This window comes from Bombina bombina, chromosome 8 (assembly GCF_027579735.1).
Source record: "Bombina bombina isolate aBomBom1 chromosome 8, aBomBom1.pri, whole genome shotgun sequence".
NCBI lineage: Eukaryota > Metazoa > Chordata > Amphibia > Anura > Bombinatoridae > Bombina > Bombina bombina.
The window spans coordinates 335,589,259-335,604,200 of NC_069506.1; positions in this window are offsets into that span (position 1 = coordinate 335,589,259).

A 14,942-nucleotide genomic window follows, 5' to 3' on the forward strand; every position below is an offset into this window, starting at 1 on the left:
ACAATATATTTCTTAGAATCCCATCAAATCTTGAATAATCTGCATCATCTTTCCTATTATTTAATTCAGATTGTAAGATACCAATTTTTTCTCTGATTATCTCGAGCTGTTGTGTCGTATAGGAAATAAGCCAGTGCATTAATCTAAAGGAACACTCAGAAAGTATTACATTCCAAGAATCTATTAGATCAGGTTCTTTACCTTCAAAAGTGGGGAACTTGTTCACCCTAAGACCTCTTAGTATAATTTGCAACTTTACATATGTATCAAATGTCCATACATCAAACTGTAATTTGTGTTCCTTTATCAGCAATTTTTCAATTTCATCAAATAAATCTCCCACAGAAAAGGTGGTTATGTCTGTAGAGAAAACTCTGTCCATAGCCAAACTATCATTACGTCTCTCTGTCACCAGCAATAATTAATAAAAGTTAAAAGTGGTACTCTTCATGTTTTAAGGAAGCTCCAGGGTGTGCAGTGAAATGATAAGGCGCTGCCAGGAAGCACCAAATAGTAGCAACAAAGACAAAAAAGTTTCATAAAACTGCACATGTGTATATAAGCACAGTCTCAGAAAGACAACATCAATCTTTCCCCCTGCAGTCCTTGTGAAATATTTTTGCAGATACAACCTGGGATCCCTTGGTCCAAAAATCGGTAACTAGAGCAAGTAGCTAAAAATCCCTTAAATAATATGGGATCCACGAGTATATTAGAAGATATATGTACAATGGTATGAATAAAGTTGCAATAAGAAGACTAAAATGTCTTCATTTGATAGACATTCAGGGAAAATAATTTGATACATAAGGATATTCGCAACATCGATGATTCTTATTTATCTTACAGTCCGATGCTCATCGTGTCGAACTTGACACGCGTGTTTTTGACAGACTTTTTGATAAATAAGGTTGTCAGCAGCGGTCTGGCGAGTGTATTGACGCCAGCGAATGCAACAAAATTGACGCTTTGATAAATAGTGTTTTTGCTTTATTTGTATGGATTTAAGGATTTGGATGACAGTTTATGTAATGAGGTTTTGAATGGTGTGGAAGCTAAATTGAGGATAATGATTTATATATGCTTGAAAGAGATGTGAGTTTGTAGGAATTATATGGTATTGTTAGAAGTATGAAAAAGTGTAAGATGCCTGGAAGTGATGGGTTGTCTGTGGATTTTTATTGTAAGTTTTGCAGTCTGATTGGGGAGGATGTATTAGATGTTTGCAAGAGGGTATTGAGTGAGAATTTAAAAAATTGGAGACCTATTTAATTATTGACTTTGTATTTGCGTGGCATTCAAAAAATGTTCGACTAGATTACTAGTTTTGCGTTAAGGTGAAAAAGCAGGTCCTAACGCTGCTTTTTTACGCTTGCTGGTATTACGAGTCTTGCAGGTATAGGTGCACCGCACACTTTTTTGGCCTTCCCGCAAACCAACTTACGTAAATTTCGTAAAGGTCTTTTTCTATGGGACTTGCATAGCGCCGGTATTACGAGTTCGCCTGGGAGGCCAAAAAGTGAGCGGTACACCCTCTACCACTAAGATTTGTAATGCATTTTAAAGTCAGTAGTTATGAGTTTTACACTACAAAGCTGTGGCATAAAACTCATAATTAAAGTGCTAAAAAGTACACTAACACCCATAAACTACCTATTAACCCCTAAACCGAGGCCCTCCCGCATCGCAAACACAAAATAAAATTATTAGCCCCTACATTATATTTATTAACCCCTAATCTGCCGCTCCGGACATCGCTGCCACCTACATTATACTTATGGACCCCTAATCTGCTGCCCAACATTGCCGACACCTACATTATATTTATTATCCCCTAATCTCCCTCCCCCAATGTCGCGGCAACCTACCTACATTTATTAACCCCAAATCTGCTTCCCCCCAACGTCGCCGCCACTATTCTAAATTTATTAACCCCTAAACCTAAGTCTAACCCTAACCCTAACACCCCCTAACTTAAATATAATTAAAATAAATCTAAATAAAAATGACTATCATTAACTAAATTATTCCTATTTAAAACTAAATACTTACCTGTAAAATAAACCATAAACTAGCTACAATATAACTAATAGTTATATTGTAGCTATCTTAGGATTTATATTTATTTTACAGGCAAGTTTTATTTATTTGAAGTAGTTACAATAGTTACTAAATATTTATTAACTATATACTAACTACCTAGCTAAAATAAATACAAATTTACATGTAAAATAAAACCTAACCTAAGTTACACTAACACCTAACACTACACTACAATTAAATAACTTACATAAATTATATACAATTAAATACAATTAGCTAAATTACAAAAAACAAACACTAAATTACATAAAATAAAAAACAATTTACAAGATATTTAAACTAATTAACCTAATCTAAGAGCCCTATAAAAATAAACAAACTATCAATAGCCCTTAAAAGGGTCTTTTGCGGGGCATTGCCCCAAAGAAATCAGCTCTTTTACCTGAAAAATAAAATACAAACAACCCCCCCAACAGTAAAACCCACCACCCACACAACCAACCCGCCAAATAAAACCCTAACTTAAAAAACCTAAGCTCCCCATTGCCCTGAAAAGGGCATTTGGATGAGCATTGCCCTTAAAAGGGCATTTAGCTCTATTGCTCCCCAAAGCCCTAACCTAAAAATAAAACCCACCCAATACACCCTTAAAAAATCCTAACACTAACCCCCGAAGATTCACTTACCGGGAGAAGTCTTCATCCAAGCGGCAAGATGTTTCAACGAAGCTGGCAGAAGTGGTCCTCCAGACGGGCAGAAGTCTTCACCCAGACGGCATCTTCTATCTTCATCAATCCAGAGAGGGGCCATCTTCAAGACATCCAGTGTGGAGCATCCTCTTCCAATGAAGTCTTCTTCCAGAATGAATATCTCTTTAAGTGACGTCATCCAAGAATTCTATCAGCCAATCGGAATTAAGTTTGAAAAAATCCTATTGGCTGATGCAATCAGCCAATAGGATTGAACCTCAATCCCATTGGCTGATCCAATCAGCCAATAGGATTGAGCTTGCATTCTATTGGCTGTTCCAATCAGCCAATAGAATGCGAGCTAAATCCTATTGGCTGATTGCATCAGTCAATAGGATTTTTTCAACCTTAATTCCGATTGGCTGATAGAATTCTATCAGCCAATCGGAATCTAAGGGACACCATCTTGGATCACTTAAAAAGATATTCATTGTGGAAGAAGACTTCGTTGGAAGAAGATGCGCTGCGCCGGATGTATTGAAGATGGAGCCTCTCCGCGCCGGAGAGATGAAGATAGAAGATGCCGTCTGGATGAAGACTTCTGCCCGTCTGGAGGATCACTTCTGCCCATCTGGAGGACCACTTCTGCCAGCTTCGTTGAGGACATCTTGCCACTTGGATGAAGACTTCTCCCGGTAAGTGAATCTTTGGGGGTTAGTGTTAGGTTTTTTTAAGGGTTTATGGGTGGGTTTTATTTTTAGGTTAGGGCTTTGGGCAGCAATAGAGCTAAATGCCCTTTTAAGGGCAATGCTCATCCAAATGCCCTTTTCAGGGCTTTGGGGAGCTTAGGTTTTTTTAGTTAGGGTTTTATTTGGGGGGTTGGTTGTGTGGGCGGTGGGTTTTACTGTTGAGGGGGTTGTTTGTATTTTATTTTTCAGGTAAAAGAGCTGATTTCTTTGGGGCAATGCCCCGCAAAAGGCCCTTTTAAGGGCTATTGATAGTTTAGTTTAGGCTAGGTTTTTTTTATTTTGGGGGAGCTTTTTTGTTTTTATAGAGCTCTTAGATTAGGTGTAATTAGTTTAGATTTCTTGTAATTTGTTTTTTATTTTCTGTAATTGTTTTTTTTTTTTTTGTAATTTAGGTAATTGTATTTAATTTATTTAATTGTATTTAATTTATGTAACTTATTTAATTGTAGGGTAGTGTTAGGTGTTAGTGTAACATAGGTTAGGTTTTATTTTACAAATCAATTTGTATTTATTTTAGCTAGGTAGTTAGTAAATAGTTAATAACTATTTAGTAACTATTCTACCTAGTTAAAATAAATACAAACTTGCTTGTAAAATAAACCCTTAGCTAGATACAATGTAACTATTAGTTATATTGTAGCTAGCTTAGGGTTTATTTTACAGGTAAGTATTTAGTTTTAAATAGGAATTATTTACTTATTAATTGTAGGTTTTAATTAGATTTATTTAAATTATATTGAAGTTAGGGGGTGTTAGGGTTAGACTTAGGTTTAGGGGTTAATACATTTAGAATAGTGGTGGCGACGTTGGGGGCAGCAGATTAGGGGTTAATAAATGTAGATAGTTGGCGGCGATGTTAGGGGCAGCAGATTAGGGGTTAATAAATGTAGGTAGGTTGCGGCAACATTAGGGGAGGGAGATTAGGGGTTAATAAGTATAATGCAGGTGTCGGCTATGTCGGGGGCGGCAGATTAGGGGTTAATAAATGTAAGATTAGGGGTGTTTAGACTCGTGTAATTGTGCACGAGCAGGTACAACCAGCTCACCGGTGACTTAAGCTGCGCTGGTATTGGAGTGAAGTGTGGAGCTCAATTTTGCTCTACACTCACTTCTTGCCTTTTAACGCCGGGTTTGTAAAAACCCGTAATACCAGCACTGCAGGGAAGTGAGCGGTGAGAATAATGTGCAGGTTAGCACCACACCCCTGTTACCGCACAACTAGGCATTTTGTTATATTAAAAAAAAAAATATGCAATGTGCACGCAGCCATTAAATGACATTTGTATGCACAAGAAAGAAAAAGGACAAATTATATATATTCACATGTCAAAGAATGATAAGGCCGCACCAATGCAATATTAAACATACTTGTATTTATTGTGAGAACAAAAATAAGAGAACCACCACTTTATAGGATCATACATATGCAAAATATCACACCATAATCATAAAAGAACTTAAGTAAACAGATTCAATTGCAGAGCACAAATAATATGGAAGCTCTTAGTGCTAATTGCACGGTTCCCAGCGATTTGAACTAAAAAGTTATTTGTAGCAGATTCAGGAGCACTTAGTGCCAAAGTACGCTCCAAATGGATAAAGTTAAATGAGTTGAACGAATGAAAACATCCACTTCCAATACCTATGTTTAAGGTAAATAATACACAGATCAGTCCCAAGGAATTACATTCTTATGCAGAGGATCTTATCTTAACGATCTTAATACCACTTGCAAAGGTATCTTTTCTCTGATCCAATCAAATGGTATTAAAGGAATCTCACCATCGTGTTAGCACATTTGTTGCTTTACTTTAGAACATCAAGGCGTCCCAATCAACAGCCAGTAGAAGCATAAAGTACGCCAAACAAAATTGCAATCCTGTGCAGAGTATCTAAGTGAATTGCAGTCGTTACATTGATTTTACCATCCAAACACAGCTGCTTGTAACAATTGAAGATGCGATGTTGCATATACGGAATGAAGCGTGTGAGGTCTTCACCAAACTAACACCATGGCTTATATTTATCAAAGTCTGGCGGACCTGATCTGACAGTGCGGATCAGGTCCGCCAGACCTCGCTGAATACGGAGAGCAATACGCTCTCCGTATTCAGCATTGCACCAGCAGCTCACAAGAGCTGCTGGTGCAACGCCGCCCCCTGCAGAATTGTGGCCAATTGGCCGCCAGCAGGGAGGTGTCAATCAACCCGATCATACTCGATCGGGTTGAATTGTGGCGATGTCTGTCCGCCTGCTCAGAGCAGACGGACAGGTTATGGAGCAGTGGTCTTTAGACAGCTGCTTCATAACTGGTGTTTCTGGCAAGCCTGCAGGCTTGCCAGAAACACGGGGCCTCAAGCTCTATCTGGAGCTTGATAGATATGCCCCTATGTCTGTTGTGCCAGATGACGCGTTTCACCCCTCCCACTCAGGGGTTGGCCTGGGCTTCATCAGATATCTTCAATTGTTACTAGCAGCTGTGTTCGGAAGGTAACATCAATGTAACAACTGCAACTCACTTGGATACTCTGCACAGGATTGCAACTTTGTTCTAAAGTAAAGCAACAAATGTGCTAACACGATGGTGAGATTCCTTTAATACCATTTGATTGGATCAGAGAAAAGATACCTTTGCAAGTGGTATTAAGATTGTTAAGATAAGATCCTCTGCATAAGAGTGTAATTCCTTGGGACTGATCTGTGTATTATCTACCTTAAACATAGGTATTGGAAGTGGATGTTTTCATTCGTTCAACTCATTTAACTTTATCCATTTGGAGCGTACTTTGGCACTAAGTGCTCCTGAATCTGCTACAAATAACTTTTTAGTTCAAATTTCTGGGAAGAGGGCAATTAGCACTAAGAGCTTCCATATTATTTGTGCTCTGCAATTTAATCTGTTTACTTAAGTTATTTTATGAACGCTTATGGTGTGATATTTTGCATATGTATGATCCTATAAAGTGGTGGTTCTCTTATTTTTGTTCTCACAATAAATACAAGTATGTTTAATATTGCATTGGCGCGGCCTTATCATTCTTTAAAATATGAATATATATCATTTGTCCTATTAAATTATTGAATGTTGATTATAAAATTGTAGCAAAGATGCTGGATTAAAATGTGTGGTTGGAAAGATTGTGGGTGAAGAAAAAGTGTGTGTGGTGCCTTTGATTCAGATTGCTGAGAGTTTGGTGGATTTGCATGATGTTATATGGTATTGTAAGGAATGTAAAAACCCAGGGTGATTACATAAGTCTGTGAACCCTGACTTGTTCCCAGTTTGTTTGATTATTAGCTTGAATTTGTGTTCATGGCTGCAGTTGTGTGGCTGTATTAGGGACTCAGTTATTTGGAAGAGACCTTGACGTGGTACCTGGGCTTGTCCCATTTGGCCCAATGCGGTAACTAACTCTTCCAGTTTTGCTTTTAATCCTAGCTGAGAGCTTGTGAGTGAGTGCTGCACTTTTTTATGTGTGTGCTGCATTGGTGTGGCCCTGCCATTCTTTGACATATAAATATATATCATTTGTCCTATTTCATTATTGAATGTTGATTATAAAATTGTAGCAAAGTTGCTGGATTAAAATGTGTGGTTGGAAAGATTGTGGGTGAAGAACAAGTGTGTGCGGGGCATTTGAGTCAGATTTCTGAGAGTTTGGTGGGTTTGCATTATGTTATATGATATTGTAAGGAATGTAAACATCCATTGGTCCATTATCACTAATTTTATTTGTTTGTGTGATTGAGCCTTTGTTGAAAATGTTATGGAAAGATAAGATTATTTGTGGTGTAGAGGTGCCTGGTAGTGCTGGGAGAGGTTTGAAAGTAATTGCATATATGGATGATGTGACTGTTGTATGTAAATCTCAGGTGAATTTGAGGAGGGCAAGATTGCATTAGAGGGAATTAGAGTTGAGTGGGTGGCCGCTTCAGAAATATGTGATTGAGGCGCTTGGAGAGAAATTTAATAAGGATTTTAAAGGGAGTGAAAGTTGGCAGAATGTGTGTGTTAAAGTAAAAAAGAAAATAGATTTCTGGTCTTTGCACTCTTTATCTTTAGAGGGTAAAGTGTTAGTCATTAAGGCAGTGATTGTTCATATTTTACTGTATATTAGCCTTGTACAGTGCCTTATCAATGTTTGAGGGAAATTGTGCACATGTTTTTTTGTTTTTTTTTTTAGTTCTGGAATGGAGAAGCCGAGTAGAGAAAAAGTGGAGCGTCTGAGAAAAAAATTAGGAAAAAATGTTCCTGATGTTGAGAAGTTTTGGGATTCTGAAGAGCGCCTAAAACTGGGCAGAGGACAGATGTGTTGATATGGTATTCAACAAATTTATTAATCACAGACTGTTAGTGGTCTATTTGTGATCTATTACAAATAGCCGTTAAAAATGGTTAAAACAGTGTCGCATATATGTCACATATACAATCACATAAAATAATCACATAAAATTACATAGAATTAAACCGGATAAAAATGACAAAAAATGACAAAAAAAATGACAAAAAATGAAAAATACATGGATCCATGTAGCATAAAAATATATCGCAGTGTGCAATAACTATGGAATTAATGCAAGTAAAACAGATTTGGTCGACCTTTGGCGCCAATAAAATGTAGTCCTCTAAAAGAATGATATACTTTGTTAAGTGGTTTGTTGCTGAAAGAATGTTCCAGAAAATCCTAGTCCTTGGATGCTGTTCTCTCAGTAATATGTCCTAGACAGAGTCTCTCCTATGCGTGTAAGTGTCTGTGTGACTGCTTCCCAGAAAAAGTTGATAGAAAAAATAAAAATATAAGGTGTCACGTGTATCAACGGTGATCAATGCAGTAAACCTCTCGTAATTTGGATTTAATCCAAAGGCTCCTCCCATTGAATTTTCACAATTTTTTACAATTTTTTACAATTTTTTACAATCTTTTACATATTTGTAACTTTTTACATATTTGTAACGTGTGTTTGAAATTTTAATTCCCATTAATAGTAATACAGTTTTTAGTTTAGGACTTGCCATTGTATCTACAATCACTCTAAACCCAGTCTGTTTTTAACCCTAATTTGTATATGAACCTACTGGAATCCAATTAGTATGCCCAATCTATTAATTGTGTAAGAACAAAGGTTATAGTCTTAAAATATTAGATCTGCTAACAGTAAACAAAATCGCGTGGCCGGAAGTGATGCAACTTCCGGTTTCGAGTCAGAAGGTGGCCGGAGGTGATATCACTTCCGGTCCAACACATGTAAACAAACGACGATTAGAATCAAATAAAGACATCTAAAGGGACCATGGCACACCACCATTTTACAAAGGAGAACACATCGCAGGTATAAGAGTAGTCAATACAATATACCAAAGGTACATATTTGAGCGGATATCGAGAGTTCACCCGAAACCGGAAGTGATACTCATAGATTACACTTCCGGTTTCCATCGATACTGAATTAATAGAGTTTCAGAAAGTAGAAAAACGACAACAACACTACCTTAGGAAAGTAAAATAATAAACAATAATAAATAACAAATAATAAAAAGTATTAGGAATAACAATGGAAACATTAGGAAGCACTATATAGGATATCAATACAGAGTGGAAGTTACCACTTCCGGGTCAAGGGTCTAATTTTTTGGGCGCGAAAATAGCGCTAATTAGACAGAATTACAAACTATATTTAAGGAGGCTTATCCACACTTACCATACCACAGTCTTGAGAAAGGCCCAGGGAAGGGCCGAAACGCATTGGCTATTGTATGGTAAGCCTTATTTCAATTACAATTAAGAATTTGTTAGCGTTATTGCACCATTTTTGGTTTGTTTTCCACAGGTACACTGGGAATACATGCTCTATTTTTGTTCACATAACTTTTTACTTTTATTTTAACTTTTGGATCTTTTTTGATTTTTTTGGATAAACTTTATACAAATAGACACAAGAACACAGGATTCACGGATTTTGACAGGATTCACTCACTATATTGACTTTTGCACATATTTTGAATTTTGAATTTTTTTGTTTCAGGAAGTCTCCCAAGGCACTTCACTATCGGCTAGATTTGGAGTTTGGCGGTAAAAGGGCTGTTAACGCTCCGCGGGTTTTTTTCTGGCCGCACCATAAATTTAACTCTGGTATCGAGAGTTCAAACAAATGCTGCGTTAGGCTCCAAAAAAGGAGCGTAGAGCATATTTAGCGCAAATGCAACTCTCGATACCAGAGTTGCTTACGGACGCGGCCGGCCTCAAAAACGTGCTCGTGCACGATTCTCCCATAGGAAACAATGGGGCTGTTTGAGCTGAAAAAAAACCTAACACCTGCAAAAAAGCAGCGTTCAGCTCCTAACGCAGCCCCATTGTTTCCTATGGGGAAACACTTCCTACGTCTGCACCTAACACTCTAACATGTACCCCGAGTCTAAACACCCCTAGCCTTACACTTATTAACCCCTAATCTGCCGCCCCCGCTATCGCTGACCCCTGCATTACACTTTTAACCCCTAATCTGCCGCTCCGTAAACCGCCGCCACCTACGTTATCCCTATGTACCCCTAATCTGCTGCCCTAACATCGCCGACCCCTATGTTATATTTATTAACCCCTAATCTGCCCCCCACAACGTCGCCGACACCTACCTACACTTATTAACCCCTAATCTGCCGAGCGGACCTGAGCGCTACTATAATAAAGTTATTAACCCCTAATCCGCCTCACTAACCCTATCATAAATAGTATTAACCCCTAATCTGCCCTCCCTAACATCGCCGACACCTACCTTCAATTATTAACCCCTAATCTGCCGACCGGAGCTCACCGCTATTCTAATAAATGTATTAACCCCTAAAGCTAAGTCTAACCCTAACACTAACACCCCCCTAAGTTAAATATAATTTTTATCTAACGAAATAAATTAACTCTTATTAAATAAATGATTCCTATTTAAAGCTAAATACTTACCTGTAAAATAAATCCTAATATAGCTACAATATAAATTACATTTATATTATAGCTATTTTAGGATTAATATTTATTTTACAGGTAACTTTGTATTTATTTTAACCAGGTACAATAGCTATTAAATAGTTAAGAACTATTTAATAGTTACCTAGTTAAAATAATTACAAATTTACCTGTAAAATAAATCCTAACCTAAGATATAATTAAACCTAACACTACCCTATCAATAAAATAATTAAATAAACTACCTACAATTACCTACAATTAACCTAACACTACACTATCAATAAATTAATTAAACACAATTGCTACAAATAAATACAATTAAATAAACTATCTAAAGTACAAAAAATAAAAAAGAACTAAGTTACAGAAAATAAAAAAATATTTACAAACATAAGAAAAATATTACAACAATTTTAAACTAATTACACCTACTCTAAGCCCCCTAATAAAATAACAAAGACCCCCAAAATAAAAAATTCCCTACCCTATTCTAAAATACAAAAATTACAAGCTCTTTTACCTTACCAGCCCTGAACAGGGCCCTTTGCGGGGCATGCCCCAAGAATTTCAGCTCTTTTGCCTGTAAAAAAAAACATACAATACCCCCCCCCCAACATTACAACCCACCACCCACATAGCCCTAATCTAACCCAAACCCCCTTAAATAAACCTAACACTAATCCCCTGAAGATCTTCCTACCTTGTCTTCACCATCCAGGTATCACCGATCCGTCCTGGCTCCAAGATCTTCATCCAACCCAAGCGGGGGTTGGCGATCCATAATCCGGTGCTCCAAAGTCTTCCTCCTATCCGGCAAGAAGAGGACATCCGGACCGGCAAACATCTTCTCCAAGCGGCATCTTCTATGTTCTTCCATCCGATGACGACCGGCTCCATCTTGAAGACCTCCAGCGCGGATCCATCCTCTTCTTCCGACGACTAGACGACGAATGACGGTTCCTTTAAGGGACGTCATCCAAGATGGCGTCCCTCGAATTCCGATTGGCTGATAGGATTCTATCAGCCAATCGGAATTAAGGTAGGAATATTCTGATTGGCTGATGGAATCAGCCAATCAGAATCAAGTTCAATCCGATTGGCTGATCCAATCAGCCAATCAGATTGAGCTCGCATTCTATTGGCTGATCGGAACAGCCAATAGAATGCGAGCTCAATCTGATTGGCTGATTGGATCAGCCAATCGGATTGAACTTGATTCTGATTGGCTGATTCCATCAGCCAATCAGAAAATTCCTACCTTAATTCCGATTGGCTGATAGAATCCTATCATCCAATCGGAATTCGAGGGACGCCATCTTGGATGACGTCCCTTAAAGGAACCGTCATTCGTCGTCTAGTCGTCGGAAGAAGAGGATGGATCCGCGCTGGAGGTCTTCAAGATGGAGCCGGTCGTCATCGGATGGAAGAACATAGAAGATGCCGCTTGGAGAAGATGTTTGCCGGTCCGGATGTCCTCTTCTTGCCGGATAGGAGGAAGACTTTGGAGCACCGGATTATGGATCGCCAACCCCCGCTTGGGTTGGATGAAGATCTTGGAGCCAGGACGGATCGGTGATACCTGGATGGTGAAGACAAGGTAGGAAGATCTTCAGGGGATTAGTGTTAGGTTTATTTAAGGGGGTTTGGGTTAGATTAGGGGTATGTGGGTGGTGGGTTGTAATGTTGGGGGGGGGGTATTGTATGTTTTTTTTAACAGGCAAAAGAGCTGAAATTCTTGGGGCATGCCCCGCAAAGGGCCCTGTTCAGGGCTGGTAAGGTAAAAGAGCTTGTAATTTTTGTATTTTAGAATAGGGTAGGGAATTTTTTATTTTGGGGGTCTTTGTTATTTTATTAGGGGGCTTAGAGTAGGTGTAATTAGTTTAAAATTGTTGTAATATTTTTCTTATGTTTGTAAATATTTTTTTATTTTCTGTAACTTAGTTCTTTTTTATTTTTTGTACTTTAGATAGTTTATTTAATTGTATTTATTTGTAGCAATTGTGTTTAATTAATTTATTGATAGTGTAGTGTTAGGTTAATTGTAGGTAATTGTAGGTAGTTTATTTAATTATTTTATTGATAGGGTAGTGTTAGGTTTAATTATATCTTAGGTTAGGATTTATTTTACAGGTAAATTTGTAATTATTTTAACTAGGTAACTATTAAATAGTTCTTAACTATTTAATAGCTATTGTACCTGGTTAAAATAAATACAAAGTTACCTGTAAAATAAATATTAATCCTAAAATAGCTATAATATAAATGTAATTTATATTGTAGCTATATTAGGATTTATTTTACAGGTAAGTATTTAGCTTTAAATAGGAATCATTTATTTAATAAGAGTTAATTTATTTCGTTAGATAAAAATTATATTTAACTTAGGGGGGTGTTAGTGTTAGGGTTAGACTTAGCTTTAGGGGTTAATACATTTATTAGAATAGCGGTGAGCTCCGGTCGGCAGATTAGGGGTTAATAATTGAAGGTAGGTGTCGGCGATGTTAGGGAGGGCAGATTAGGGGTTAATACTATTTATGATAGGGTTAGTGAGGCGGATTAGGGGTTAATAACTTTATTATAGTAGCGCTCAGGTCCGCTCGGCAGATTAGGGGTTAATAAGTGTAGGTAGGTGTCGGCGACGTTGTGGGGGGCAGATTAGGGGTTAATAAATATAACATAGGGGTCGGCGATGTTAGGGGCAGCAGATTAGGGGTACATAGGGATAACGTAGGTGGCGGCGATTTGCGGTCGGAAGATTAGGGGTTAATTATTTTAAGTAGCTTGCGGCGACGTTGTGGGGGGCAAGTTAGGGGTTAATAAATATAATATAGGGGTCGGCGGGGTTAGGGGCAGCAGATTAGGGGTACATAAGTATAACGTAGGTGGCGGTCGGCAGATTAGGGGTTAAAAATTTTAATCGAGTGGCGGCGATGTGGGGGGACCTCGGTTTAGGGGTACATAGGTAGTTTATGGGTGTTAGTGTACTTTAGGGTACAGTAGTTAAGAGCTTTATAAACCGGCGTTAGCCAGAAAGCTCTTAACTCCTGCTTTTTTCAGGCGGCTGGAATCTTGTCGTTAGAGCTCTAACGCTCACTGCAGAAACGACTCTAAATACCAGCGTTAGAAAGATCCCATTGAAAAGATAGGCTACGCAAATGGCGTAGGGGGATCTGCGGTATGGAAAAGTCGCGGCTGTAAAGTGAGCGTTAGACCCTTTAATCACTGACTCCAAATACCAGCGGGCGGCCAAAACCAGCGTTAGGAGCCTCTAACGCTGGTTTTGACGGCTACCGCCGAACTCTAAATCTAGGCCTATGTATTTTAATTTTAATTTTTATTCTTAATTTTTTTGTCACTTTATTTTTTATTTTTTGTCACTCCATCACACATCACCGTTGATACACGTGATACCTTATATTTTTATTTTTTCTATCAACTTTTTCTGGGAAGCAGTCACACAGACACTTACACGCATAGGAGAGACTCTGTCTAGGACATATTACTGAGAGAACAGCATCCAAGGACTAGGATTTTCTGGAATATTCTTTCAGCAACAAACCACTTAACAAAGTATATCATTCTTTTAGAGGACTACATTTTATTGGTGCCAAAGGTCGACCAATTCTGTTTTACTTGCATTAATTCCATAGTTATTGCACACTGCGATATATTTTTATGCTACATGGATCCATGTATTTTTCATTTTTTGTCATTTTTTTGTCATTTTTTGTGATTTTTTGTGATTTTTATCCGGTTTAATTCTATGTAATTTTATGTGATAATTTTCTATGTATTTTATGTGATTATTTTATGTGATTGTATATGTGACATATATGCGACACTGTTTTAACCATTTTTAACGGCTATTTGTAATAGATCACAAATAGACCACTAACAGTCTGTGATTAATACATTTGTTGAATACCATATCAACACATCTGTCCTCTGCCCAGTTTGAGGCGCTCCTCAGAATCCCATAACTATCTGAAATTTCTTCCAAGATATATTAGGTGTCTTGTTACCTGGGGAGCTAGTAGGACACAGGCTAGGCGCTGTGAAAACCACTCTTTTTTCTGTTGAGAAGCTTTGGTTTGTTATATATGTGAGTTTGTGTGTTAGTTTAAGTATTAAAGATAATGTTATGGGGTGTATGGTGAGGTATGCAGCTGGCTGTGTGTTAAGAAAATTTGGTTTTAAGTGTGAGAGATAATAGTAGGCCTAAATGATCTGCATGTCTGTGATTTTATGTTAAGACAGAAAAATGTATTAGAAAGTATAATTTTATAGGGTGTCTAGAGACGTGTGTGAAGGCAAGATGGCGGATGTGTTTGTTACATGAGAGTGAGCAGATTTGTTTTATTGGAGATTTGAATGCAGTTGAGAGTGGAAGAATGTAAATGAGAAACATTTGGTGCATAGACAGAGAGATGTAGCATGGATAGCAGTGATTGGTTGTTTACCTGTGAGGGAGTTTCAGTAAAGAAGATGTATGGTGAGTTTGA